The sequence below is a fragment of the Frankliniella occidentalis genome, unplaced genomic scaffold (genome assembly GCF_000697945.3).
Source record: "Frankliniella occidentalis isolate FOCC.00 unplaced genomic scaffold, Focc_3.1 Scaffold423, whole genome shotgun sequence".
In the NCBI taxonomy this organism is placed as follows: domain Eukaryota; kingdom Metazoa; phylum Arthropoda; class Insecta; order Thysanoptera; family Thripidae; genus Frankliniella; species Frankliniella occidentalis.
Window position 1 is genome coordinate 93,636 of NW_026267544.1, and position 5,864 is coordinate 99,499.

The window sequence follows — 5,864 nt, forward strand, 5'->3', positions numbered from 1 at the left end:
AGCAAGGCGGCGGCCGCCCCAGCCACCACGGGGCTCTACATCAAGAAGTCCCAGCAACAGTCTGGCCAGGCCGGCGCATCCCGAACGGGCAGCGCGTTGCTGTCCAAGTCCGCCTCGGGCTGTGTCGCCGCCCTGTCGCAGCTCTCGGCCCAGAAGTTCCCGCCGCACCTCACGGCACCCATCTTCTACAACCCCCTAGTGCAGTGCCCGCCCCCGGGCCTGCCCCCGGTCCAACACCCGCCGGCCGCAGCCTCCCCCGCCCCCGAGGTCGCCCCCGGCGCGCGGGACGAGCTCCGGCCCGGCAACAAGAAGCCGTGCCCCGTGTTCAAGCCGCAGGGCTTCGAGCCGCTGTCCGCGGCCAGCGACAGCGAGCACCTCACGGACTCGTTCGACGAGGACGATACTGTGATGCCGTCCGGGCGGCCAGGGCTGGTGGAGGAGCCCTTGTGGAGGCGGCCCGCCGACAGCGCGCAGGCCCTGTGCTGGCGCGCGCCCATGGACATGTGCCGGCGCGCCGTCGCCATGGAGACCATCGTGGAAGAGCCCACCGGCGGCGCGGGGGCGGCGGGCGCGGGCCAGCAGGACGACTCGCGCCTCACGGTGCGGGAGATCTTGCGGCGCTTCGAGGAGCTCGGAGGCAAGGTCCCCAGCTTGTGCGACGCGGAACGAAGGGACGCCGAGGACGGCCAGGACGACGACGAGGACGCCGAGAAGAGCGCCACGCTGCGCGAGATCCAGGAGACCCTCATGAACCTCGAGGAGAAGGTGCGCAACTACCAGTGCAAGATGGCGTCGTCGGCGTCTAGCTCCTCGTCCGGGCCGCCCTCGCTCCAGCTGCCTCCGCAGCAGTCACCGTCACCACAGCCGCCGCAACAGCAGCAGCATCATCAACAACAGCAGCAGCAGCATCAGCAGCAGCAAGCTGCCAAGCACCATCACCATCACCACCACCACAGCCGGCAGGTTCGTTAGCAACAAGTTGCTGGCGCTGGGGTGTCCGAGGAAACGCCCAATGCGAGGACTTACCGTGACTCTGGCAAACCTCTCCGTTTACCTTCGAAACGCTCCCGGTTACGCCAGAATGTGGACAAGTGTCCCTGAGCGTAGCTCCACCACCCGGGGGATCGCGCCCGTACCCGGCTCTAGTTTACGACCTTTGCAATCACGCGCTAATAATTATCTCTCGAGCAGAGAGCAGGGCGCGGCCGGGGGCTGCAGGTGGGCTGCTGATTAACGCTAGATTGTGCTGCGTTTGCTTGTGTGCATGGGTGTCGTATTTCACGGCATCTTGGTGCAGCGGGGCGGGGCTACCCTCATGGCTCCCGTCAGGTGAATCACAATCCGTGCAAAGGCCACAGAGGCCGTAACGCTGGCCTGCTGGTAACGACGTTACTGCCGCAACCAGCGTGATGCGTTACAGTCACGCATTTTGATGAGAGTTTATGGCGGGCATGGGTGTTTTCCCCGGCGGCGCCGCCGAGGCCTTCGGGAAGGCCTTTCGGAAGGCCTGGCTGTCATCGGCAGCGCGTGCGGCTTGGGCGGCGATGAGGAGGTGGGCTGTTGTTTGTTGGCACGGTGGCGCTGCCCAGCCGGAGCGGCCCCGACTCTAGTAGGGCGGCGGAGGGCTGGGGATGCAAAACCGCAGATATTAATTTACCGAGCAGCGCTGCGCCCCACTCAGCGGCGCTCGGAGCTCGCGCCGGCATCGCGAAATGTTGTTGGAGCTGGTGCAGCCCCCGCGGCCCCCTCGCCCCCCGCGGCCCCCTCCCCCGCGACACGGGGTGACGCTCCGGCGGCCTTGGCTGTATTTATTGGAAAGGCGGCGGCAGCAGCCGTTGCGTTGAGTGGGGCGGCGCTCATCTGACACGACGCAATTCAGGGAGCGGGCGTAAACCCACCCCCCGCCCTTACTTTGGGAAGGCAGAGAGAGAGGGAGGGAGGGAAATCGACGAGAGAGACGGGGTCACATCGAATTAATTGGGCGCTGATTAGCGATGGCGCCGCTATGCGCTTCCCCGTTGTTATCGGCTCCTCTTCTTCCCGTCATTTCCGGTCAGCGGCGGGCGGGGTGGGGAGACAGGCGGCGGCGCCGGGCGTCCCCAGGGTAGTAATAAACCAGGCTTATCATTGTCCGGGACGATCCGTGAAATTTGATAAGGGGTATGGTGGTCTGGTTTTAGGTTCTGCAGGAGGGAAAGCCACGACCAACTCTGCTGCGCGTGCTCGACCTGCGAGTCGCCCTGCTGGGAGAAGCATCATCGCTTGGCGGAGCAGCAGAATAAATTGATTATTTCTGAAGTAATTTTACATTCACGTTTGTTAGTTTATTTGCTTGTCAGCAAGACTCTCTATTTCTGAGATTGGTACACATAATCGGTCGTGTGGCAGGAGGAGGGTGTCGCCGTTATTACGCCAGTGAAGTGCGGACGCCAGGACGCCCGTGTTGTTTGTGTGGGAGGTGTTTTAAAGGCGCCCAGTGCGCAAGGGAAGGGCGCGGCGGGGCGGGGCCGGTGAGGACACATCCTGCAGCATGTGGGATGCACAGAGCCACAGCGAGCCCCACCCCATCCACCAGCTTCTTGCGCCAGACTGCCGCAGCAGCAGCGGGAGCTTCTTGTGCGCGGGGCGGACCGAGAGGATCCTCTGGCACCAGCCGCGCACACGCACACACACACACACGCACGCACAGGGATCCCTCCCCCTTCTCTCCCTTCTCCTCTAAATTACATTCCATTACGCCCTGAAGTGCTTTCCAGGGAGATGCCGCCGCTGCACCGGCCGTGCCGCGCCCTGCCGTGCCTCTGCGCCTCATAGTCTGGCGGGGGGAGGGGGAGGGGGCCGGGGGCCGGGGGCCGGGAGCCGGGCGCAGCCGGGGAATGAGAACAGAGAGCAAACTATTTGCCGAGCGACCGGCGGCGCAGCCGAAGCAGTTTGCAATCACGCAAATGCAGTAAGGGTCCGCCGCACAGCCCGGACGGGCGCAGCGCAGGAGGGGGTAACGTCCTGCAACTGAAGGCTCAAGGAGGACGCCGGCGGCAGGGACGAGAGCTAGCGAGAGACCGATCTAGAGTAGAGTTCTGAAGCTTTTGTTCTGCGCACATGAAGCTTTTGTTAAGTTGCACATCTCCACTGCACTCTTATTTTTAAAAAAATAATAGTAACAATGACAATAATAATTGCTGTGCGACGAGACGGGCCCACGGCGGCGGAGCATGCGGTGCAGGCGGCACGCGCCGCGCACGCTCGTGTGTGCTGCATTCTGGGCTGAGCTGTCGCCTGCGCGCCTGCGCCTCGTAGGTGTGAGGCACGCTCTGCGCGTTTGCGTGCCCGCGCGCGAGCGTGTGCATACCGCCATGTGTGAGTGTGTGCGCGTGGTGTGTGTGTGTGTGTGTGTGTGTGTGTGTGTGTGTGTGTGTTGGTTTTCTCCGTCGCGTCGCCGCGCGTCCATCCGCGCCGCCTCCAAGCTGTTGATGACGGAGGACGTACGCCCCTAATAGCCCGGCTGGTCGCCAGAGAGATGAGATGAGAAAGTGCTGGCCGCTGCTGCCACCGCTCTGCTCTGGAAGCTGCGCTCTGGACCGAGAGACCGAGGAGACAAACTGTTGCGCGCTGCCCCGCACTTTTATTCAGGGCGATATCGGACGGACCTCACGAAATGAAAGATAAGTTGGGACAACAAACAACAAACATTTCTGCTAGGGCCGTCCAGCCAACGTGTTTGGTTTCAGAGCTTTAGGGGCTTTGGCAAAGCAGCTGAGGAAATTCAATTTGCTTTCTGAACGTAAATGAATGCTAGTTCTGACAACTGGTCTCATTCAAATATGTTAGCTGACTTGTAGTTCTGCCAATTTAAAATGTTTGGAGGTCTCCTATACGTTGTTAGTGGAATTAATATTAAGTTTCGAGAACGTATTTCCAATTTGGCCCATGTTCGAAACTCACGAAACCCAAATATCTTTCTCACACGCACTTCATCAAAAAAATCATTAGAAAACAATTTTCATGTACACTGCTGCGGGCTTTAGGTGCTGAAGGTCTTCTGCATCCCCTCGGGGAGGAGTTGTTGCTCTCTCTAATGTGACTCTGCGCGCCTCCAGGTCAGTAGTGAGGCGGGGCGCGGGGCTGGTCATCCTGTTCCCCCTCCCCTCCTCCCCGCCACTCCTACACTCCGCTGCGGTGTGTGTAATTGAAGTGTAGTAAGTTGGCCTCCCCTCCCCTCCCCCACTCGCTGGCCCGCGCAGCGCTCTGCTCTGGTTTCTGGCCGCGGACGTGTATCGTCTCGCTTTGCTGCAGCTACTTTGATGATTCGATCTGAAAAGCCCTCAACAGAGTCGTCGTCGATCGCTCTTTTATCGCCGCCGGACGAGCCTCGCGTCGTCGCGGGGCTCGGAGAGGTGAAACGTTTTTTTGCCTCTTGGTTTTATTTCTCTCTCACGGCGCGCCGACCTGGTCCGCTCCCGGGGACGCGGCTGCGTGTAGCGAGTGGCGCTGGGGACGCACAGGACGGCCGCGCCGGACGGCAGGGCACCCCTCACCCCTCCTATTGGGACTCTCGCAATTTTTCCCAAAATAAATGGCACGTGAGTTTTTTCTCGCTTTAGCGGCGGGTCCGCGCCTCATCCCGCCCAATTTGTCGTGAAAGTTAATCAGGCCTAACGCAGCTGCCGACGCGCGCACCCGAAAATCGTTTTGACACTTTAAAGTGTCGGAGTCGGGCGTGTTCCCGCGGCGTCAGTGGAGTAATGAAGTAATATGGGACCCCCTGCTCCTCAAAATCACCGGTCATTAGAGGCGATATGGGGCATCACGTTCCTCAAAGACGATCGGTCCTGGGCTGGGGCGCGAAAATGAGTCCGACTTCCGTGCGGCTCCCATTGATCATAGCTATTTTGTTTGCCCTTTTTGGCTGTGACTGCCTTTGGAGTCGCGAGAATTATTCGAGAATTATTGGGTAATTTTTCTTTCACGATCAAATCATGAAACCAGTGCGGCTCTTAATTCTGGAACTAGTGTTCTTCCCCGTGTTTTTCGCTCCTCTATCACCGCCACAGGGTACAAAAGTACTGCTGCAGATTTTTTTTTCTTTTCCTCTTTGCAAATTTCTTTTTGCCTGGTTACGACATTGTGGCCGGGGCGAGGATGAGTGCCCTCGTAGCGTGGCCGTGATACCGTATCGCGGGGGCGGGGCGGGGCGGTGGGCGCTTTCACTGTTCAACAACCATGCGGGCGCGTTGCCCTGGCGGGTTATTGGGCGAGGTCACGGGCTGCTGTGCCTTTGCCTGTCCGCCTAACGTGACGTAGTCTTCCTCAACTTAAAACCCAAAACGACAAGAAAAGTTTGAAAGGAATAAAAAACAACAAAAAGGCGGAACCGTATACCTCCTGTTGAGTAGGAGCAAGCAGCACGGCGCAGTCTTACGGGTAGTATTTCTTTTTTTACGATTTGAAGGGCGCATTTCACCTCCCGGACCGACTGAAGTTGAGATGATCTTGACGTCAGTCTCCTTTACGGCCCAGACTGATGCTTATTGCCCGTCACATGCTGCTTCAGTTGCGCCTGCTACAGCTGTTTTTTGCGTGGCACTTTTTACAACGCACTAAAATTCAAGCTCTGCTTTATCATTTCTATGTTGGAAGTGTTATTTATTTACTATTTTTCGCATGTTTTCCCTATCAATTTCGGGGAAATAAGGCTACGTTTGGTGTTCGGCTGACCCTCGAGTTATCCGTGATCCGGACTGCAAACTCAACTTGGGTCGCGATTGGGTTTGCGTGCGTGGGAAAGGCGTGCTCAGCACTTCGCACGCCAAACCATTATTTCCCTGATCTCCCTCCCTCCCCCTCTTCCTCTCCCTCCCTCCCTC